This window comes from Globicephala melas, chromosome 3, assembly GCF_963455315.2.
Source record: "Globicephala melas chromosome 3, mGloMel1.2, whole genome shotgun sequence".
Taxonomy (NCBI): Eukaryota; Metazoa; Chordata; class Mammalia; order Artiodactyla; family Delphinidae; genus Globicephala; species Globicephala melas.
The window spans coordinates 70,978,052-71,003,622 of record NC_083316.1 but is presented as its reverse complement, the minus strand read 5'-3'; the positions used below and the strand labels follow the sequence as shown (position 1 = coordinate 71,003,622).

General features: G+C 36.4%; 1 long non-coding RNA gene across 1 annotated transcript in view; it reads right to left on the bottom strand.

Moving 5' to 3' along the window:
- Positions 1 to 16,351: 16,351 nt before the first annotated feature.
- Positions 16,352 to 25,571, bottom strand: part of LOC115847545 (uncharacterized) — a 390,948-nt gene continuing 381,728 nt past the window's right edge. The window contains exon 5 of the long non-coding RNA XR_004037401.2: positions 16,352 to 16,411. This is a non-coding gene — a long non-coding RNA (uncharacterized lncRNA). The remainder of the gene's footprint in view (positions 16,412 to 25,571) is intronic.

The window sequence follows — 25,571 nt, the reverse complement described above, 5'->3', positions numbered from 1 at the left end:
AAAACGGGAAACCTAAATGAATGTGACAAATGTGACTCTGACACGACTGTGATTCTGAAAAGTACAAAGTATGGTGACAAAAGTCCTCTGATAAAAATTACAAAAGATTTTTTTTTCTTTCAAATATCCATAAACCTGAATCTATACTGTTTTTAAGAATAAAAGTAAGTGCCATTACAAATGTAAACCAAGATTTTTCTGGATGAGTAATTTCAACTCTATAGAGAATGTGGCCTCCATTTTGATAAAATGGTAAATGAAGACCCAGCAAAGTGTTTGAATTAATTTTCACGTTTGAATCAGATATTTGAAAACAGAAGACCCAATAAAGGAGGAAGTAGAAGGAAAGAGGAAGAGGAAAATAGGTGGGAGGCTACTTTCAAGAATATCAAAAAAAATTTCAATGTCTATTGTAAATGTTTATTTCAAGCTGAAAGTGGTATAGAGAGGAAGTTTATAAAGAATTCAGGGGAAAGAACTGATTCAACCCATGAGTTTCCTTACTCTACCAAATAGAAGTTATTTTCTTCTTTTTTGCATACAATGTTATTTTAGGAATTCTATATCCTTTTTTAAAAACAGGAATTAAAAGCAATATAATTTAGAAGGTACTGACTTCTTAAGTTTCTTCTAATCCATAGAAATTCTCTTTAGGGGAAAGGACTCTAACTAGTATTCGTTCAATACTTGTTTCTTAAGAAAAAAAGCAGTAATAATAACAAAAATAAAATTGATTGTCAATTTTATTAGAATGCTTCCAGCAAAATGAGCTTTGTCCCTATCTAGGTAGCATGAAATCAGCTGACGATTTAAATAAATGCTAGTAACAAAGGCAAGTAGTTATTCTACCAAAGAACCAGAATTGAAGAAATAATTAAACTAGTAGAAATTTCACTCAAACCAATTGATTCTACAGTTTTATTTAAATGACCTGGTAATAATCTTTAATAAGAACACATTTTACTCTAGGCAGAATTAGAGAGTGGAAAGTTTAAAAAAAAAAAATCCTCAGAGGCAAAAACAGTTCAAACTGGCCAAATCTTATTAGAGTGAATTTCTGGAGGGTGTATAAATTATTTCACAGAATAGTAAAACAGTATATTAAATATTATTCCAAATAGGCCTTCAGTGTTTAGCAATAGTTTTTCTAAATAGAAAATATGTAATAATTTTCTTGTAAAAGAAGTTTGATCAAGATCTCTAATTTTTGTAATTAGGTAATGTGTTACTAATGTGGCTTTTTTCCAAATTTAAACCATCACTTGCATTGGTATTTAACTGATTCACTGACAGCTTGTTACATGATCCAAAAGTCAGTTACAATGCTTTCTAAGAATTTGTACCAAGGAAACAATTTTTGTTTCAATCTCATTCAACATCTTCAACATCTGTTACTTAAATACAGAGTAATATAAAACATTTTTCTTTCTGTGTTTTTAGTTTCATATAAAATAGGAATTATTCAAATAGGTAAATATGGTTCCCAGTTTGTAAAGTGAATATACACATTAACAACAAAAGATCATAAAGAGAAATTAAGGAAACAATCCCATTTGCCATTGCCTCAAAAGAATAAAATACCTACCTAGGAATAAACCTACCTAAGGAGGCAAAAGACCTGTACTCAGAAAGCTGTAAGATACTGATAAAAGACATCAAAGATGACACAAATAGATGGAGAGATATACCATGTTCTTGGATTGGAAGAATCAATACTGTCAAAATGACTATACTACCCAAAGTAATCTACAGATTCAATGCAATCCCTATTAAGTTACCTTTGTACTATACTACAAAGCTACAGTAATCAAAACAGTATGGTACTGGCAGAAAAACAGAAATATAGGATAGAAAGCCTAGTGATAAATCCATGCACCTATGGTCACCTAATCTATGACAAAGGAGGCAAGAATATACAATGGAGAAAAGACAGTCTCTTCAATAAGCAGTGCTGGGAAAACTGGACAGCTACATGTAGAAAATGAAATTAGAACATTCTCTAACACCATACGCAAAAGTAAACTCAAAATGGATTAAAGACCTAAATGTAAGACTGGATACTATAAAACTCTTAGAGGAAAACATAGGCAGAACACTCCTGACATAAATCACAGCAAGATCCTTTTTGATCCACCTCCTAGAGTAATGAAAATAAAAACAAAAATAAATAAATGGGACCTAATTAAACTTAAAAGCTTTTGCACAGCAAAGGAAACCATAAACAAAATGAAAAGACAACCCACAAAATGGGAGAAAATATTTGCAAACAAAGTAACCAACAAGGGATTAATCTCCAAAATATAAAAAACAGCTCATGCATCTCAATGTCAAAAAAAAAAAAACCCTAACAACCCAATCAAAAAATGGGTGGAAGATCTAAACTGACATTTCTCCAAAGAAGATATACAGATGGCCAACAAACACATGAAAAGATGCTCAACATCACTAATTATTAGAGAAATGTAAATCAAAACTACAATGAGATATCACTTCACACTGGTCAGAATGGCCATTGTCAAAATATCTATAAACAATAAATGCTGGAGAGGGTGTAGAGAAAAGGGAACTCTCCTACACTGTTGGTGGGAATGTAAATTGATACAGCCACTATGGAGAACAGTATGGAGTTTCCTTAAAACACTAAAAATAGAGCTACCATATGATCCAGCAATCCTGCCCCTAGGCATATATCTGAAGGAAACCATAATTCGAAAAGATACATGTACCCCAATGTTTACTGCAGCACTATTTACAAGAGCCAGGACATGGAAACCTAAATGTCCATCGATGGAGGAATGGATAAAGAAGATGTGGTACATATATACAATGGCATATTACTCAGACATAACAAAGAACAAAATAATGCCATTTGCAGTGACGTGGATGGACCTAGAGATTTTTATACTGAGTGAAGTAAGTCAGACAGAGAATGACAAATATCAAATGATATCGCTTATATGTAGAATCTAAAAAAGTGGTACAAGTGAACCTATTTACAAAACAGAAATAGAGTCACAGATGTAGAAAACAAAATTATGGTTACCAAGGGGGAAAGGGGTGGGGAGGGATAAATTGGGAGATTGGGATTGACATATACATACTACTAGATGTAAAATAGATAACTAATAAGGACCTACTGTATAGCATAGGGAACTCCTCTCAATACTCTGTAATGACCTATATGGGAATAGGATCTAAAAAAGAGTGGATATATGTATATGTATAACTGATTCACTTTGCTGTACAGCAGAAACTAACACAACATTGTAAATCAACTACACTCCAATAAAAATTAATTTTAAAAAATAAAGTGAATATGCATCTTATCTGGGGTTCCTGGGACTTGAAACTCTCTAGTATATCTCTTTGATACTACTATCTGATGGAGATAGTGTTTAATAGATTTGTCTAAATAGGAAAAATGCTTGCAAGGCTTAAAATTATCACCACACTTTTCTATCCTTACTGTATCAACTAATTATTTTGAGCAAACCCTCAAAGAGTACCTCTTACCTTTTATAAATATTCTAGGTGCAAGGAAAACATATGCAAGGAAGAGATATAACACGTAGCCTATACTCTTAAGAAACACACAGACTAGACTGATACATAGCATATAATGTAATATGGAGTGATGCCACTGAATATAGTACAAATAGTGGTATGACAGAGACATGAACAGGATATAATTGGTGCCCAGAGGAGGAGCATTTAACTCTGATGTGAGATGTAGAAAATTATTCAGGGAGAGGGTTTTTTTTTTAATGGCATCTAAACTGAGTCTTGAAGATGAAGTTGAAGAAAGCCAGGTGGACAAAGTAAAGATGTTTTTCACGGCTTAGAGGTGTGGAACTGTAGGATACATTCAGGGAATGACTAATCATTTTATTTTGCTGGTGGGGACATATTTAGAAGCTGCTGCTGGTAAGAATAAATAGACAGCAAAAGTCAGATTATAAAGGGTCATCTCTGCTGAGCTATGGACATTTTATTTTACCCTGAAAATTATGGAGAGCCTCTAAAGGGCTTTAGGGGAATGACATGAATAGATGTGCATTTGGGGGACTGCACTATGGCAGGAGTACGGTACAGAAGTGTGTGATGAGGAGTAGAAAATTAGCTAGGGGTCTCTTTGCAATAATTTAAATTTGGAATAGACTACTGACATTGAGAGAAGAGCAGGAAATAGATCTGAGATATTTAAGTAAGCGGTGCACCAAGGCTTAATCATGAATTAGAGATTGAGGGAAAGCTGGAGGAAGAGGGGATTAACAGGCAGGTTTCTTGCTTGGGAGACTGGTTCCAGGGCTATTGCTTTGCATTACTTAAAATCATTACTTTTTCTCTAAAACTATCCCTCTATCCATTTATTCCTTTGATATCACACTCCCCTTGCCCTCATCAGTGAACAGCTGGACAGATGAAGTATCGTGAACTACTCTCCTTGATTCCAGCTAACTATATACTTTCCACTAACACTTCACTGGTTATATTACCTTGAGGAACTTTTCATTTACCTGTCACTCTGAAATACAGTGATGAGTTTCTACTTATAGAAAAACCAACCAGAGACAAATTGTGTTATATGGACCCGTAACATTGGAAAGATTTAAGATATAATAATTGATATAACAGAACACTGAGATATTAAAATATGTTGTACAAATTTCCTGGAAATCCCACAGAAGGATATATCCAGATAACAAACTAAACTTTTCTTCATCCAGAAAACTATAAATTTAGGACACACGTTCACTACAGATGAGACACACATCTCTGATATACTTGATAAATGTTGACTATTTCAGATATATTTTAGTTCTCTGAGGCTGTGAACCAAGAAAAAATATTATTCCTGATGCAAATATGAAAGGACAGTATTTTCTCAATAGAATGTCACCTGATTTTTTATTAAATTATTTTACCTAATAATATAGTATAAACTATATTTTATACAATTATATTATATTATATTTAACTTAGCTTAGCTCAGTTGGTTAGGATATGGTTATTGCAGTAGAGATTGAAATTTCTCATATTATTCATCCTACTGTTCCTTCCTTTTGTTACAGACCCTCCCTGCATGGTTACCCGGTTATATTCTCCATTGCCCAGCATCCCTTCCAGCTTCTTACATCTTATAATTAAGTTGTTTCCAGTGGGATATGAGGAGATATATGAACAACTTTCAGGTCTTGTCCTTAATTTGTCTTGGTCACCTCTTTTTCTCTTCCCATTGGTTAGCAAAAGGCAATAGGAAATTTTCTTGGATGCAGAGATAGAAGCTACATGACAAAGAAAGCAGTGTCAACCCACCAGTGTGGATTCTGGACTACCGGTGGATTCTGGACTACCAAGTTGAGGCTTACCACACTGAGCATTTTCTCCTGCAGCATTATATGAGAGAAAGAAATGTACATCTACCTGCTTTATTTATTTTATATTTTTTGTCTCTCTGTTACAGAAGCTTATTCTGTGTCCAGACACATACTACTGATAATGACAACAAAGTCTTCAGCCCCAGTGTAACACAGTCAGTGGTCTTCACACACGAGCAAGTATCTAAAACATGTCATAAAAGGAACACATTTTACAAAGGAACTAGGCAGGGTTGAGGGCAGAGGGATGGGGATCATGCAGACAGATCATAGCAAGATAATTATCAGGGCTGGAAAATAATGAACCACATGGATTGTTCTTGTTCCCACTTCCCCCACCCTGCATTCCCAAACTTTCACTAAGTCCAAGCTCAACATTTAGGAACTGAGTATGCAGAAGATGGACCATCAGGACAACATTCTACCTGGAATCTGAGACTGGTTTAGGACTCTTCGCTACACTGATAATAACCCATAGGGTAAACACCTTAAGACTGATGAACCACTAAGTACATAAGTATCAAAAAAACACTGAGTTGACATGCCTTCCTTGCACTGAGTAAAACCTAAAAACAGGGACACAGCTGGTCAGGGATGTGGTCATTTGGACTTTCCATTACAAAAAAAAAAAAATCCTCACTCATTGTCACTTCTTGCCTCCTACAAACTACATTTGGATTTTACACCTTTAGACTATGACATCCTACTTCTAAAAACTAAAATGTAAAGGTTTGGGCGGTATTATTCATCAGCTTATTTAAAAAATCATTTGAATTCATATTTATAGCATCATGCAAATATAAATATCATGAGGCAAGAATAAACACTCTGCCTTAAAGTGTTTCATTCCAAGAGTCTGTGGAAACCTTTAGAAGTGGGCAGTAGAAAAATCACACTGCCTGATTTTATTTATGATCTACCCCTTGAGGAGTGGGCAGACAAGAAAATTTGTGCATTTCTTCAGAAGTCAGCTTCATCTGGGAATAGGACAAGGTGTGAAACTGAGAGCAAAGTCTCAAAGTAATGAGGTTGACAGTGGAATGTGAATTAATGTAATGTAGATTATTTTTCCCTTAGTTCACAGAGCCTTCAGAGCTACCAAAAAACTCATAATAGAATACCCTCCAAAAATACAGCTGATCTTCACTTCACAACATTTCAGAATTGATTATCATGATTTCAAGATGGTATATGGGTTACAAATGCCCACATTAGTCTTTTAATAACAACCTATGGACCCAGAAGAGGTTAACTGAGATCCTAATAATTTAGACCCTGATGTGTTCAGCATTTCTGCAAAACTTGAGTGGAAGTGTGTGCCTTAAGAGCTTAACGTTGACTTTAACAAAGAAACTGTAGTTGAATACAATTGAGCAAAGCATGCAAAGTAAATTATACTACTTAAAAAGCAGAATGAGTTAATACACCTGGGTAATTTATCACTGGTTTTACTGAGATTAAAAAAAAAAGTCTGAGAAAGAATACGACTATTTTCATAATGGAAGAAAGAAGTACTTGTTAACTCTTTAAAGAGACTTGCCTACTGGAGACTTATCTATCAATTCCAAATAAATATATTTATCAGCACAAAGAAAATATCCTTGTACCACTTAATAAGACTTATTTGAAAGGAATTCCTTTAGTTTCTCCATCATTTTTTTCATTATTCCACACTGAAATGGCCTTTTAAAAAAATTGAGTGATTTATTCAAAATCCAGAATTTTACTAAAGTTAGAATTTTAAAATTTAGTTTTCCCACCTTTTGTTATTTATTTTTTTTGCAATACAAGTGAGATGGTGGAATATGAAGAGAAATACAGATAACCATATTGATAAAATATCTTTTGAAACTGTTACTTCCTTGTCAGAACGAACATCCTTATTAAAGGGACACCAGTGAAATTATAGGAGAAGAGTTATAGGACAAAACATAGAAATTAGTAGTAGTTGTAGTTATATTGTTCCAAAATGACTGCTTAGTTTTGAGAAACTGTTTTACTTTGGTTTGGTTTGAATAGAGTATCAGGGATGATAAACAAATAAACCTATTTGGCTAGAAGAACAGATAGAAAAATAAATTAATATATCCAGAGACTGAGTGATAAAAACTATTTCTTCCTGACAGTACATTTTTTCCAAAGAATCTAAGAATGTTTATAATGATCATCTTTACTTGGAAACCCTTTATCGGGATGGCAGGAACTCAGCCTGAATTAATTATACGTCACTTATGCCTCATAATTTTAGTCAAGTTCTTAATATTTTAATATAGAATCATCCTTTGTTGGCATAAAACAAAAAACAGAAAAGAAATAAGTAAAATATAATGTATATTTATCATAATCTGAAATAGGCAAATCTGTTGTTTTTTGGATTTTTTTTAGAAACCTGCAGATGTATCAATATCAAATTCAAGGATAAAATAGTCTTGAAACTTACTAAAGGACACATAACTCATTTGGTCTAGTAAGCTAGGGATGAAAATGATTAGCAAAGGCACCCGTTTTTTCCTTAGTAAATAAGTGTTTTAACATGGCTCCAGGATTTTCCCTGCCTGATAAATGAGCACAATATGTAATATGGATAAAAATTGAGACCGAAGTGTTTCAGTAACTACAAACATCTTAGGACTGGAGACACAATTACTGTACACTATATATTTAAACTACACACTCCAGTTCCTATATGACCAACTAACAGTGGACTTGTCAACTCATATACTCTGTTAACTTGGGCAAAACTGAACTCTTCTTCCCTACAGAAACAGCTTCTACTCCTGTCCTTATTTTATTACTGTTATCACCTCTCTCCTATTTTTCTGGACTAGAATTATCCAAGTCATATTTGACTCCAAATTCTTTTTCACTCACCTTTTTCATCCACACAGTAATTTACAAAAGTTTACACATTTTTCTTTTCATGCTCTGCAAAATCTGTTTCCTCCTTTCCATTCCAACTTCCATTGCTTTAGTTTAGAATCCTAAAATTTCACCCTTGAACTCTTACCTATTTTCCAAACTTTTGTCTTTGCCTGTAACACCTTTCTCTTTAAAGGCATTCTGTACATTGTTGCCAAATTCATTTTCCTTAAATATCATTTTCATCACACCACTTTCGTGTTTGATAACTTGGAGACCTTCTAGTCCTTGATCTTAGGTGTCCTAACTGTGTGATATTGGATGCACAGTATTACTCTCTGGTCTCCGTTTCAAGTGTGAAAATGATGGTGTTGGATTAGATAGTCTCAAGGTCCACTCTGCCATGTGTGTTAACCTCAGATTATGTAATCCTGATCTTCCCACTATCTATAGCAGAAGTTCTCAAACTTGGCTGTACAGAAGAGTCACCTGCTGTATCGTTATTTTCCATTGGCTCCCTCCTATTCATTCTTCATCCTCTCTACCCTGTTCTGAGCCCCAGGAGGATAACCCCTACACAATGCACCACCTGGATTCCCATGCCCACTGGGTTTGGCCAATGGGAGGCCTTGAGAGAAGACAGGTAGACAGAAGGAGAGAGATGAGTATTTTTTCCTAAGTCTTTTTCTGTTTGGGAATCACATCTTTAGCAGTAGTTTTGTCCCTACAGTTCTGGCCAGGAGGCTAAATGGATTCCAGATGTTACTAATTTCTGGCCACCTTCTCCTTAACACTGGGTCTGTTGTATTAACCTTGCTCACACTTTAACAAGATATCCCTTCAATAAAGTCTTTTCATTTGAATCATTTTTTTTTCTGGAACCCTAATCAATATATGTGAAGAGATTTTTTTTAATACAATGCTCAGACCTCACTCCAGACCAGTAGAATGAGAAACTCTGGGTGTGGGTCCCAGGTAGAAGTACTGTATTAAAGCTCCTCCTTGTAGGTTATAAAGTTCAAACATATTATATCCCATTCAAGGCTATGTGTTATTTGATACCAACCAATCTTTTCAACCAAGCAGGTATTACAGGAAAAAAAAATCTCTCACAACAAAACTTGGCTAGGTGATAATTTTGCCAATAGGCTAATTTAAAGAAACAGGCAAAAATCATAAACAAATATAAATAAATATAACTCAAATTGGACCAACTGCTTATGTGCTAAAAAAAAACCTGTTTCCCAAATGGAGCAATAACCAGAGTCAGGAGGAATTATTGCAACAAAAACTGGAAAGAGGTGATTTTAAAGTTAATGAAATATATTAAAAAGGGGAGATCTTTCAAGCTATCATATGCTTCTTATGTGTCTCATACTCTTGAAATGCGAAATCTCAAAACATCATTTTCACAATATTTCAGTCAAGTGTGTTTCTCTTTTCATTTGATCAGTTATTAAGAAGTCTCACATATGACCTGCATATTCTTTCACCTGCCTTGATTACCATTGGTTTACATGCTAACAAGCAGAGAATTGGACCAATGAGTTTGTAGTCAGGGTGAAAGGAAGAGGTACCATCTTTCTTCAATTATACAGGGACTGGTGATGTTTGGGATGAACACGTGGTAGTTAGTGTCTTTAGTTATTTACAGATCTAGGATTCTAGGATGCTTTTAGGTCTTGATTGTCTGACAGATAACTTCTTCCCCTGTGCCTATTATAAAGGCCTGTTTCAACTCCTCTGATCTCAGCTGGGCAGCCACTGTTAACTGCTGTTGGGAAGCGGTTTCAAATCAGCAGGTCAACCCAATCTTTTGAAGACAGGGCCATTTATTCAATAGTTAGAGTGCCAACCACAAGCAACCAGAGCAGCATAAATTTGATGTCTGGAGCTGGTCATTAAAACAGGGTTTGTACTGGATGTGGTCTTTAGTTGAGTCAGTAACATCACAGATAAAATGAAATGATAAATGTGCCTTCGTGGCAGTTGTATAATTTATTTACTCCAAATCTATATACAGAATAGTTGCTTGAGGATTGAATGTTTTATTGCAATTTGTTCTGGCACCATTGTCTCTATCTGTGTTTGGTTTAGGGTGGGGCAGAGAATACGGTGGTGTTGACAGCTATGAGTAATTTACCTGGAGCCCAGCAACTAATATTACCATTGGTTTTTATTGTTCACAAACATAACAGATTTGGATGAAGAACTCTATTACTTTAATTTCAATGCCTAAAAGAAGAGGCAAATGGACGTCAGTTTTAGTTACAGTATTTTGCCAGAAGAACTAAATTGTTCCAGTTAGTGACATATTTTCTAGGGAGGTAAGCTCTTCCATAAAGAAGAACAAGGTTGTAATGTTTGATTAATTAGCCCTGAAATTTTTAACCTTAGCCAGTTTGCTCAAGTGTAAAAATGTAAAACACTTCTCAGGAAAAGAATTATTTGATTCATAGAGAATTTTCCTCCAACATGAAACTTGTAGTTTTATGTTTATCAGAATGTATTAAGTTGTCATTAGTACTGAACAGTGAATCAAGTGGTAACTTTGAGGTGTCTAAAATATTTTAAGACTTTCATTCCTCTGGCTGTAGTCAGATGTGAAAAAACTGTTCTCTCTTCAATCAGTTCCAAGGTCCAAACTCCTTAGTGTTTAAGCAAGGTTGTGTCCTGTGGAAGGTATTTCTTCATGCTAGACTTACTATTCATTACACAGGAAGATTACAAAACCGTGTAAATGAGCAGTGAAAGGAAACCAAAAAAAAAAGCCTTTCTCAGTCAGTCAGAATGTGTGTTTATACTATAATCAAGACACTTGAGTCGCCTTAGAATAAAACAGAATCTCAAAAGGTATTGAGGGTCTTGGAAGGGATTGCGTGACTATGTCATTAGAAAACCATATATTTTTTTCCAGTCTTTGAATTCTCTAACAACAACAAAAAAAGACTTTTGGCAGAGAGAAGAATGGTATGTCTTCTAAACACTAAAAAATTCTCTCAGAGGCCTTTCCAAGATGTTTTGGACGGCTCTCTGCCTCTCACTCTCTGGCAGCCCGCTCCTCCATCAGTGTTTGCAGAAGGTCAATAAAGCCCGTGCAGGCGGGCACCGTGGAGTGCATGTGTGAGAAAATCTGCTGTGTTGCGGTAAACGCAGTGTCCGCAGATTCATCAGGAATGCATTTGTTCCTGGAAGTGCTAGCTATTCCGGTAACTGGCTGCCGCCAATGTTTTTAGCCATATCCTCCACTTTTACGCAGACGTTACAGGGCAGAAAACCAGTCTTCTGTTCTCACTGCCTGCATCAATTTGTAGTTTGTTACTTGATCAGCTCGTTTTACCTTTCGTCTGGTGTAAAGGGCAGTCTGGGACACTGCAGTTATGTCTGGGGCCTTCTTATTAGACTTTATGATGAAAAGGGGCTCTCTAGGGTAAGGAAAACTCTGAATCTACTTATTCGGCTCTAAAGAAAATAACGGGCGTAAGGAAGAGCTGAAAAATTGTAGGCAGTGTGAAAATTGGAGGAAAATAACTTCTGCCTTCCAGATTTTCTCATACATAACAATAGGAAAAAATTATATTTTGTGATTTCACTAACACGTTAGTAATTATTTTATTAAGAATTCTTTCGAGAACAGACTTGTGGTTGCCAAGGGGGAGGGGGAATGGGGGAGGGATGGATTGGGAGTTTGGGATTAGCAAATGCAAGCTATTATATATATGTATAACTGAATCACTTTGCTGTACACCAGAAACTAACACAACATTGTAAATCAACTATACTTCAGTAAAATAAATCTTTTACAAAATAATTCTTTCTTTTTCTCTCTGAGAAAATGAAAAAATACCTCCATTCTTTATAAGCGACACTTTTGTAAGCTAGCCCTTCTGAATGTCAGTAGTACTAATACTGCTTGGAATCTATAAGGAGAAATTGGAAAAGGCAAAATGAAGTGGTGTGCTAAAAGGCCAGTATCGTGTGGGCATACACAGCAAAACAAACATTGCTACTTTTAACCTGATCTGACTGCCAAGATGAGAGGAGAAAACACTAAATAAAAATATTTTCTCCTTCTCTGAGGACAGCTCTGGTCTGGCTTTCTTGAAGTAATGTCACTGTAAGGGGGTGACAACACTGAACTTCCTGTGATAACAGTATCTGACACAACATGGCTTCAGCTGACTTGTAACCGGCGTGTTAGAACGCATGAGAAGTGCGAGGCCCTTCCATCACGAAAGAAACACATCTGTCCAGGAAATACACTTCGCCATGCCAAAATGCTTTTAGTGCATCTGCCCCCTGAGTGCCCTCTCAAGCTACAATTCCCTGTCAGCAAGTACCTTGTAATTCCTTTCCTTTTATGTTGATGAAAGTCTTGATCTATTATGCCAATATTGCATACTTTCCACAGTCTCCCAGAAACTGTTACCCAGCCATGTGTGCGGGAGATCATGCTCTGCTACTTAGACAACGAGTCTCAGCGAACAGCATCGGCCCTCGCAGAAAAGCAGTAGCTAGATGGTGAGACTTTCTAATATGGCTCAAGTTCCACTTCGGGAAAGAAATGAAAGAGGAAAAAAAAAAAGGACAATGGTGAGATGAGACACTACAGAAGATAATGCCCTGCTTTTAGAGGGAGCCAAGAGGAGTAAGTCAGGAGGGATCTGACTTGCTTCATCCTCCAACCTAGTGGGTTCTGACTGTATCCAGTGAGTTTGGGTTAGGATGAGTCAGAGCTGGAAATCCCCCTGGGGTTTCATGTCCATTAGCAGTAGCAACAGAGCCTCAGAATGAAGCCTGGATAACCCCTACCCCCATTCTTGGGAAAATCACAGGAGCCCAGGTTTTCTCTATGTTTTAAGTTACTCAGGCATTCGGAAGTCATTGCATTCACACTCCCTCTGAAGAGCAAACTGAATTCTTAAATTCAGGAGTTTTGGGCTTAGCACAATCCAAGGAGATTCACAGGAAGGGACCAGGTTAGAGCAATTCTGCACTGCACTGATGTTTACACCCACTATAGCGTCGGAGAGGTGAGGAAACGGATTCAGAGGTTGAACAACTTGCCAGAGGCCAGAGAACTACTAGGTGGCAGAGCAGTGATTCAAACCAGGCAGCCTGGCTCTGAGTCCATGCCCCTAATCACCGCACTCTCACATTCCATGATCATTAAACACAAACAGAAACACTGTTGGTTAAATGACCACTAAGGTCACAGTACACTGATGATAAAAGCAAGAAGACAATCCATCCACTTCTGAACCCCTGACCACTTGTGGTTAAGCCTCTGAAACACAGCCAAAGGAGAGCTGAGAAATGTCCGTCAGCTCTTCCACAGCCCAAGCTACCCTGGACAAAATCCAGCCCTTTGAATGTGGCTTTTTTTAGGTTAATTATTTAATCTTTGGCTCTTCAACTATTCAGTGAAAAGTCTCACATTCCAAATTCCCTGAATTGATATCTCAGATCCTATATTTTATGTCCAGAACTGACTCAAAAGGAAGACAGTATCTTTGAAGGCAGCACTAACGTTTCATCAACATCTTTCTTTTCTGATAAGACGACACACTGAAAAAACCTGCTTTATTACAGAAGTCCTCAACAGTCGCAAAAGTTTCAAGTATAGTCCTCAGTGGATGTTTCTCAGTGAATAAAACAGGATTTGCAATAGACCTTTTAGCCTCCATACCCCAGGCATCGTGAGAGGAGGATAGTAAATCCCATGGCATAGATGTAATTCAGATTTCCAACTCCATATTCATATGATTGTTTAATATTTATTGACAAGCAGTATTTGTTGGAGGCCCAAGTCAGCCAAACATTTAAAATAATTTTCCTCAGTAGAAACTCTGGTTTGTAAAAATAACTTGGCAAAATAATTTATAAGTGATGTTCTTAAGTGATCAGCATGCCATCCAAGGAAATGCTGAAGTTGGGTGTGCTATTTTAAAGAAGGAGCACACAAAAGTTTCCAATACAATTTATTATGAGACGAAGTCGTAGGTGGAAAAAAATCCTTAATATTATTCTTCAGGTAGCTATAACAGGTAGAAAAGCACCCCATTTAAAACATGTCACTTCAGGAGTGACTTAATTATGCATTTTGGCTTCTGAATTGTGTGTTCAAGCTTTGTAACCTTTTGATTAAAAACAAACAAAAAACAAACAAAAAATCCTGCAATTTACATAGTAGTTTGGGGGCTGTTTTTAATAGTTAGGAAAAGGAAGCCAACTGAAGAATTAAGTAACCGTAAAGTAAGATGTGGCCCATTTTCTCTTTGATGTGACTCTAATTCTTTTATCTATTTATTTCAAATATGCATAAACACATATGTAACTAAATATGCAGTTACATAATCTGTAGCGATACAGACTGACTTCTAACCAGGGTACTACTTCAGGCACTACAGGCTAAATAAGACGGAATCCCAGACCTTAAGAAATTTACAACTTAGAGGGAAGAATAAGAGATGTATAAGAATAACTCCTATAAAAGGACTATGTGATAATTAACAGCTGATAATGTCAACAATAGATTGGAAGAATTCAAAAGAAGGAGCTTTCTCATCTACTTCAAGACATCAAAATGCTTCAAGGAGAGACTGCATCTGAGAAGGGCTTTGAGCGATGAATAGGTAGCTCAAAATGGGCTTGGAAAGAGGTCCCAGAAAGTAGAAAAATAGGCCAAGGCTTGTACATGAGAAAGAAACAACCCAAAAGCCAAAACTTAAGCATGACATCAATAGGAAAAACAGGGGAGAGACAAATTTAATGGGAGTACAGTACCTTAAAAGGTTAAGGCAAGAAAAGTAAATTTAAACATCACAATGAAGAGTTAGCTTGGATTTCATCCCCTATCTTAAAAGACCACTTGAAGAGGGTCACTGAGTAACTGGAGTTACCCTTTTTGCAGGTATGTCAAGCAGTGATTTGAAAGAGGGATAAACTAGAAGAAAGACTAGAGACAGCAAAGCCCAATCAGAAGCACATGCACGTGTGTTAAACTGGGGTAATATGATGAACCCGCAGGACCTAGAAAGGCAACAGGAGGAACGGAGGAGGAGAGAGGATTTGCAATTCACTGTTGAGGAAGAATTTCGAGAATTTATCATCTGATTAGATTTTCAACCTGGGTTAAGGACAATGAATTCTTAAAACCTTTTTAAGCCTCGATGAGTAGAAGGAACATCCCAAGGAGAAGTACTGGTGCAAAAAATTTGACCCTAATATTAAGCATCTATTTATCAGAGGCTGTAGGCAGTTTAGTGTGTGTGAGGCTGTTAAAAGAACCTCTCAAACCCCACCCCCGCCCCAGCTTATTCACCAAAGTAGATATGCAGCTTAAAATCACCAGAGCAGATGCATTTTCTATGATCAGGACTATTACTAAAAATATCCTCCAGGTTTTTTGTTCCAGATGAAAGTGCTACTTGGGTAAATTTGAGCTTTCAAGTTGAAGGTGCTACTATTGTTACTTAGATGTGTTCTTATTTGAGAGTGTTACTTCCTGTGGCGTGAGTGTTCCCCTGATAATACTAGCACGTTCTGCAGCCCCTCACGGACATTGGGGGAAAGTCTCATAGCCAAGATTGACAAGCCTCATGACTTTCCAAGTTAAGGTCAGATAGAGTGCAGCATTTTCTTGAGCCACTTTTTTCTAATAGTCTCAACAGAGCAGACTCCTGTGGTCACTTACTGCTATCACTTCTGAGTGATTGACAGCTATGTCGCTCAGTCTGTACTCTGATTCCAGTTCAGAGCAGTGCAAGTGCTAGTGATCTTGTATCCCACAGACTTGGACTCTAATTCCATTTTAGTTATGCTGGTCACAAACTCATTTAACCTAGGATGGAGTAATTTCTACTTTAGAAACCTAGGCTTCATCAATCCTACTATAGGAGTTTATTTAGTTGTGTGAATTTAAATTTTTGGCAACTACCAAAATGGACATTCAGAAGTAGACCTACATCCTAGTCTCCCTTCCCTCTTATTATCCATCCTAATTATTAATAACAGTTAAATTTCCCAACTCATCACATTGGTAATAGATTTGATGATTCCAATGATTGATTCAAAAATATACTTGGGTACCTGTTGCGTTCCAAGCCACATAGCCAGATCTGAGGACTCACCAGAAGTATAAAGAACAGTTTTATCCTCAAGTGGTTTATTGCCTAGGCAGAGAAACAAAGATATATGGTTTTTTTGAGCATTTTTTTGTCCACAACTTTGAGACGCTATCTTATCCATTAAGTGTTCAATGAAGCCTTAATACAATACAGGTTACCTTATAACATAAACTCATGAATGAACTTTCTAATTATTATTTATCTGAGCATTTTTGATAGCCTTTAGACTTCTAATGTTTCACATATTTGCTCTCAGAAATCCCTATAATATTGAATCATCGGTTCCTGGACAGTTTTTTCTGGAGTTTTCATGTTCCCACTTAAATACAGGGGAATAAATGGTAATAGAAGTACGGGGCAAAGCTGATCAGATATCAAGTGTCTAAAGAAGATATTCCTCTTGGCATGGAGTGAATTAATAGGGTGGCCACACTCTCTTATTATATGATTATAAGACAAATAGAGAACTCCTTCAGGAGAAAAAAATTCCTGTTCACAGTTAAAATTGTTATGACAAGGATGCAAAACAGCTCAGGCAAAAGAATGGTCATTATGCCCTCTATGAGATCAAAAATAAAATGCACCTAGAACTCTGTCTTAACAAATAATCTACTTTCTGGACCTTGTTACTCTGGCTTTTATCTGCATCTAGGAACTCTGAAGTTATTGCACTCAAAGATCATATTTTTATCATTAATTATTTATCTATAATTGATTAACTTCTAATTAATGGGTTTACTTTAAATAATTATAAAATATAATTTTTCCCCTATTTTACGAAGAATTAGAGCTGAGGCTATTAAATAGTCTGGGGGTATAATCAGGAAGGGACTTTTTGTTCTCCAACCACTGCTTTTTTTTTTTTTTAATTAATTAATTTTTTATACAGCAGGTTCTTATTAGTTATGTTTTATACATATTAGTGTATATATGTCAATCCCAATCTCCCAATTCATCCCACCACAACCACTGCCTTTTTTTTAATTTAATTTTTTTTTATATAGCAGGTTCTTATTAGTCATCAGTTTTATACACATCAGTGTATACATGTCAATCCCAATCGCCCAATTCATCCCACCACAACCACTGCCTGTTAATATACCATGATAGATCTACTTTCTGTGCTCTTTGATAATAACTTGGGCATAACTTAGATTTCCAATTACTTTCAGCCATAGGAACACCCACATTATGATGATTTATAGATAGATAGTTGATAGATAAATAGATAAATAGATTTTGGACTTTTAAAAGTCCAGGGTCTACTAAATAAAAGCTTCACTCTTGTATGCAGTTCATGGCTCTTTTCCTCAATCCCTTAAGTAAGATTGCCTGCAAAGATAATGAAGGTTCATCTTCAGGGCTCTGAACTTTCAGGGACCTCTTACCAACCTATCATTCTGTATTCTACTCTTTAAAGACAGTTCCCCAAATTGTGTAAGACCCTACAAAACCTAGATTCCGCTATCCTGGCAATATATGCCTCAAGGACATGTAGGAAGGAGAAGGGGAGCTAGTCTTTGATTGCCCTCTTCTCCCTCACTCAGTTCTACCCCTCACTCCTCCAGCATGAGAGCAGAAGCGCGGAGCTTACAAGAAAGCAGCACTTAACAGCAACTGCTGGCAGTTTCCTCTTGGCTGTAGATGCCCTCTCTGGGATAAACATGTAACACTGGCTATCTCTTGGGGTAGTCTTACCTGACATGCGCAATGCTCTCTCTAGATGACCTCAGAGGACTTCCTACAAACCACCTCTCCTTTAGTTCCTGGGCCCTGGAGTCCCAACCACAGCCTCTTCTGCACAACTGTCAGGCCAGCCTCCTGGGTGGGGGCCCTTTAGATAGCTCAGGTCTGATCACCTGTTTCGACATCCACTTGGCTCACAAAAATCCTCCACAGCCTTGCCTAACAGCAGAGGTATAGGATGTGAGACTGCTGCCCTCCCTTTCCTTCTCATCTCTCCAACTGTCTCTTTATCTACTCAGATAATAACAAGGGGCAGACCACCCAGTCAACTGCATATGCAAATATCCAACCAATAAATGAAATGTCAGTCTCTTTCCCTAAAATACACCCCCCAAGCTCTAAGAGAGATTTCTTTGGAGCCCCTTTCACTTGGCTGAGTGAGGAGACGGTATGCAGTTTCTCCCTGGTTAAAGATTTAAAAGACTACTTCTGCGGGAGTCTTAGCTACTTGTTTTATTCTTTAGACTATAGTGTTACTTACCAATTATCAGCCTTGAGGTTTTATCTAAAATACTGAGATAATAGGAAGAGTCTCACTCAAATACTTTTCTGAATAAAAATTTTATTAAAAAGTGTATAAACCTTTAAAAAGTATATGGCCCAGTGGGGCTCAGCTGGCAGCAGGCATGAGGATACACTCAGCCATTCACTGATTAACCCTTCCCTGGACACCAGTGCCTGCACCAAACCGGACACTGAGTAACACACATTTCCCGTCCAGGTGGCTCATCCCAACCACTCCATCGCTTTCTGGTCTCATCTCCTGACGCAAGACTATAAAAGTCTAGAAGGTGGGACTCTTTGAAACATTGTGCTTTGCTGCCTGAAATGATGTAAATGATGCCAGTAACTAAAATTAGAAATATAGAAAAAGGAGTAAGTTGTGGGTGAAAGTGGAGAAGTGTTATTTGTGGGATTGATAATGATAATGACCAACACATTCTCACGTAGAAAGATGCACAAATAGAATGGTTCATTCCACCATTGAAAAAAAATAGTTTATGGAACATTTTCTGTGCACCAGGTTCTTTGCTAGATATTACTCTCATATGATTCCTCAATAGCAATCTAAAACATTATCTGTGGTTAACACACCCACACAACTTGCAACATACAAACTAACATCCCACTTCATGTATCATCAATTGTAGGCATAGAACTGGATAAGTCAGTGTGCATAATGTATCCCATTTGGGGATTTCACAAAGTACAGCATTAGGAAATGTGAACAATACAATGAATCCAAATATACCAGATAACTCATTCTGTGATAACTGTGATGACAGATTCATCTGAAGTTCATCTACTGCCAAATAGTTTTTCAAGAAATTTTGTTGAGAACCTACTTAGTAAATTACACATCAGCTTTTGAAGTACTGTAACTTGGTTCAAATAACTGCATGGAGTGCTATCTCTATTGATCACTCTACTGTCTTTCCGGGTTTATACTGTTTGTGGCAATAGTAGGTGCTCATTAAATATTTGCTGATGGAATGAAAGAATGAGTGAATGAATGACTGAATAAACGAACGATATCTTCTCCCAACCTATTCAGTATCCAGGGCAAACTTGAGGTTTTATTGGTGAAATAGGCAGAGAGGGACCTTAACCATAACTTGTTAAGTACGCTTTCTATTTCCTGGCATGGTTACCACTATGCACAGGATTACATATATATTTCATCTAATTCTCAGCTTCCTCTGAGGTTTGTGACTCTATGTGGCAACCAAGCTTACCTCCTCTAAAAATGGACTAGTAACATTCCTGGAAAAGGTTCCAGAGCAAAGAAAACCCTTTCTTTCAGCTAACTCTTAAGGAATGAGTCCTTTTCAAACATGAAGGAACCTACCTATAATTATCTGTGTTTTCTATTCTACCATTATATAGTTTGTTCCATCTCAAGTAAATCAACAACTTAATTAAAAATCCAAAAATTAGAATAGCTGTAACTTGCTCTGGAAATTAGCTCTAGGCTTGAACATAGCTTCTAGCTTTCGCTTAGGAATTAATGATCCATTTGTTTAAAAAATGTAATAAAATTAAGCAATATTTTTACTGATTTTCTTGGCAAATGTAATGATGCAAGACAAAGAGAAATTTTTCATCAGGTTGAAATCTTTAATAGAGAAACATGTTCTAGATATTTTTGTAGCCTGTTCTTTATTTTTTCTAGCATATTATGAGAATCACAGTTCTTTTAAATGTAGTTTTGGAAAACACATCTCTAGTACTACATATGTAATACTGATGCCATGATGCTTTACATTTTCAAATGATTTTTATGATGATATTATCAGCAATACATAAATAGAATGGGGAAAAAAATAAGACACTGAGTAGATTTCTCCCAAGGACCATGCAGCTTGTCCTTCAGGAAGAATTAGAGGTGAAACTCTTCAACCTTTTATAGACTTTCTTCTCTCCTCATGAATTGATGAATTTGCCTAAAATGAGTCACATTATTACCACGGAGCTGCTATGGCAGTGACTTTCCAGAGGCACTGTTCAAGCCCTACTGCCTGAATTGATATGAAGCTTCTTATTTTCCTCTCATGATGACTTATTAACCTCCACCACTCCACAGAGCTGCAGAATAGGGGCCCGCTGCTTCAAACCCTCATCATTTGTATATATGGCAATGTCTTTGCCATGTATACGAATGGCAATTTCAGAAGCAGCTTGCCTGGTGCTGATTTCCTTTAAAATTCTACTAGTAGCCAGAAATTAAAAATGACCACTTTTTTTTTTTTTTTTGCCCTTTCACTTCACTGGGGCTGCACTCAAGCTATTACTCATTTAATTCAAGTATAAAGATAAAGCCCACTGAATATTCAAGGTGAAAGTCTGGTGTTTTAGAATTTTTTTTTTTTTTTTTTTTTTTTACTTCAAACTGATGAATGTATTAATTCTCCACTTCATTTAGTATTTCCTAACCTTGGCAGGAGAAGGGTATCTCAGGAAGGTTTTATAATGATAAGAGTAAGAAGAATATATTGACAAGAAGAGATCTTCCATGTGATGCGATTTGCTAACCTCAGTGAATATAGTGATAACACCAGAGACTTAAGATACTTGTAAAGAAGCAAGAGTAATATGTATTTTGTAAATACACAAGAGTGCTGTAAATTGTGTTATCAGTAAAACATCTTAGATCGTGTTTCTAAGGCTTTCCATATTTGTACTGACCCAAGTCGTCTGCCAGGGAACGAGGCCTCTAATCACTCTCTGAAACTAACCAAACACATTAGCTGACTTTCTAACGGCATGAGCAGGATCTCCCTCCTCAGGACAAGTATGATTTTGAAACCAAGAAACTTTAGTTTGCCCTTCAAGAAGAGTGATTTATAGGAGTTGGTGTGAGGGAAAAAAGGAACCCTACTTTACCCAAAAAGGAGACGAAAACCTTGCCCGAGGCAGCATTGTGACATTGCCAATGTGAGAGGGTTGTGAAATCCTGAGTGTATGTTTTTGTGGTGATGTCTGAAAGTACTGGTTACTGTACTGATGTCTCGCTATCATGCATCTCTATTTCCGGATCCACTTCCTTATAATTGCTAATGAAAACAGAGCTGTGAGCAGAGCAGGGTATAGGTCTCTGCTTCTATTTTTCTGTTGTTTACATTGATAGATGGCTTCCTCTGAAAGTCTCAGAAAAATTCTCTGCCACCTTTAAGAAAGAAAATAAATTCTGTCTTTTCCTAATTAAAGAAATACACTATGTTTGTTAAGGTTATTTAACTTTTTGTCATGTAAGCTATCAATTTCTTTATTCCTCTAACCCTAGGCAGCCATGAAAACCAGTCTCTGACTATTAACGTGCATTTTACAAATAATCAACAGACTAAATCACAGTAACTGAGGAAAATCAGGATGAGCCTAATAGTAGCCAAGCTCTAAATAGGACTTTAAAATAAAAATAGAACATGTGACTCAGAATACAGTACTAGTTCTTCATCTTACAGATGTTCCCAACCATCAGAGTCAGCATGGGCTATGACACTGGTAAGTGTGGGCTAGATGGGTAAAAATTTAGAGAGAATGAAAGGCTTTTTTTTTTCAGACTTTTCTTCCTATTATTTCATGTTACCTCATGTTTTACAGAATGCACAGAAAACTTTGTCTACTCATTCCTTATTTGCCTTAATAAATAACAAGCTTTCAGTGAGCCTTAAATTAGCAACAGAATGCATTGTTGCTCCCTTGTCTAATGGCATTTAGGTTTACAAAACACACCTTAGGAAACAAGTATCTGGCTTTAGTCACTTGCTAATTGTCACCTCATGAAACAAAACTCACCAATGATTTCTGTCATGACACACCATGCACAGGACCAACCAGAGAGAAAAGACAGCATCTCCAACCACGGAAGGGACACAACAGAAATGCTGCCATGATATTTATATCCCACCTACTCAGAGGACCAATTGAGAAACTCCATATGGACTCCAGTTTGCCACTAGCCCACAGAATTGAAATCTCTTAACTGGCTTAAATTAAGAATTTGGGGATAAGTATAAAACTTTGAGGATATTTATTTTCATAATTTTAGGCAGTTTATTTTCATATAGTTCTTCTCATCCTACCTAATTCGCTTTTAGTTGACACATTAGGCAAAGGAAATGCATTCTTAGAAAGCTTATAGATGAGATGGCCAGGTATAATTGGAAAAAAATTTTTTAAAAACACTATCAAATAGCTCTAAGGTGCATTAATGACAGAAAGGGTGTCTATATATCCAGTTTAAGGCAAGAAAAATAAGCTAGCCCGCAGGGAAGTAGATTGGTTGATTTGAATTATCTTAGAGAAGACTGAAACCCCTTCCTCTCACTTCTCAACACTGCCAAATGGCAGGTGGTACAAGTCCAGTTCCCCAGTAAGTTCCTGTAAACAAAACTGCTTATTTATAGACAAGCTTCTCAGTACTGTTTTCAGGAGGTCAGTCAGACTGCAACTCAGAACTACCTATCAACTGCAAAGAAAAATAAAGACATAAAATCCTGACTTCAGAACTGTGCTTTACAACTGGAACCAAGTAATATGACACTCTTTGTATTTGGAGGACCCTCAGAATCACGATTAAGAACTGGTGTAAAGAGACAGAAGGAAGCCCGTGAGCCTCTGCTTTGGAACAAAAAGAAAACTGGGCTGACATCATGGAAATTTGCCAGCAGACCTAAGCAAAATTTGATGTATCTACTTCTCCTTTCTATTCTTTTTTCTTTCTGTTGGGCATTCATGGGAATCAGCCTTGATGGAGGAATCACTGAGCTTCAGTGTATAGTTAGATCATAAAGTGGAAAAGTGAGATTATTGAAGGCTTCCAAAAATTTTTGCCTTATTTACTTATATAAGTCAATTTAAAATAATAAAAATTCCAATGGCAATGCCTTTTAAATATATATATTTCAGTGTATCTTCATTTATTCTCATAATTCTCCTTCTGATACATACAGATATACACAGATTAACTCAGCATAAATTTCAGAAGGTAAATTCTTCAATTGTCTTAATCCAGACTTGTGTTACATATAGGAAAATGTAGGAAGAAGTATAGCTGCTTAGAAAGACTAACAATATGGCAGTTTTTAATGTAAGGGGTACATGAAATCACTTCATACATTCACCAATTTCTATTTATCAACTGTCAAACTCAAGGCATCCTGTTTGTTCTGAAGTGAATACAGTTGCAAAGATACATAAATATAATCATACCCTTCAGGAACTAAATTTCACCAAAGAAATAAAAAGCAAGTCCCATTAAAGCAGAGAGATATATTTGCTCACTTCTGGCACACAATAGGTACTTGTTGCATACTTATTGAATGAGTGTATAAAACATAAAATCAGATAATTCCAATATAATGCAGGATATAAATTCCAAACATGATTAAATGTGATGGGATTTTGGAAGAAGCAGGAATCACTGTTAGCTGAATGATCAGTAAAAATGGAGTTGTATAAATTGATAAGAATTTCAATTAGGGAATAGTTCAAAAGGGGGAATCATTGGGTAGGCAGAAATAAGAGAGGAAGTCTCAGGCAAAAAGAACAAAAAGAACAAGACTCTCTGGGCATGGGGGTAGAATACAGTGTGCAAATAAGCGGTATCCAGGAGATCCATTCAATGTGAGTAGGTGGGGGAAGTAATGGAAGAGAATGGATTGGAGCCATATTACAAAGGCCTTGGTTGGTATACTGAGGACTTCTGGACCAGTGGACTCTGGGTTCCCTGGAGTGCTAAATTTTTTTGAGCACTCTCCACAATATATGCATATTTATGCATTGGGATTTTATGAATTAAACACATTATATTATCTACTTATCTATGTATGTATGTATATGTGTGTATATATATATATGTATACACATATTACAAGTAGAAAATTTTAAGTATTCTATAGCTACTATACTTTTTAACAACACATTATAAATGTAATTAACTTTTTTGTATGTATTTGCTTAATATATGTCACTGTGTCTCCTGCTGAACTGTAACCTCCATGAGAGCAGAAAACTTGTTGTTCTTGTTCTCTCTATACTGTAAGCACTTAGTGCAGTATTTGGCACAGAGTACATGTTCATTAATTATTAGTTTGATGAAGGAATAAACTGAGCAGCTGATTGATCAAATATATTTTGAGGTGAGAATATACTAATCTAGAATTACCAAACATCCTTGACATTTCCCACTAGGGACTAACCATCTATCTGCCATTTTCTTACAAAGATAAACCTTCAGTCTTAAAATTATCAATGACCGACTCCATATTTAAAGAAAAGGTAGAAGACATAAGACTGCTCCATCTTGGAGTATAACACTGAAACTTTCTTAGTGTATTCCACACTTCTAAAACTGAAGAAGCATTTCCAAACTGAAGAAACAGCTGGTCCACCATAGGCATTTTCTCCCCACAGAAGCTGGATTAACAAAGGAGTATGAATTCAATTTATAATTTCTTCACAGAAAACAAAGTCTCTCAAAGTGGGTTCCTTGGAACCCAGGTGTTCCAGTGGGATCTTTAGTGGTTTTTATAGTATGAGGTTTGGAAAGGAAAGTTGAAGTGGGGGGACTCTACCCTGTTACTTCAACCAACCATCTCCAATTTTCTCTATTAATATAGGTACTTTTTATAAGATGCTATTTGAAAAAAGGGGTTCTGGCAATCAAAATAATACTTTGAAAAAACACTGATTTAAAGTTGTTTAAATCCTTTAGAAATCCAATAGATCCAACTAATAACTGTGTAAAACCCTGAGTCTTAAGAATTTTGTTTATAATTTTATATATAATTACATCTAATAGTCTTGTTTATATTATAGCACACCTACTCTTTCATCTATGGTATTTTTGCTGGTTAATACAGAGTAAAATAAATCAATAAAACTAACACTCTAATCGAAGAGTAGTTTTACCCTTACAAGTTTTCTGTTTGCCCTCCCAGGTCCATCTCTTCCCTTC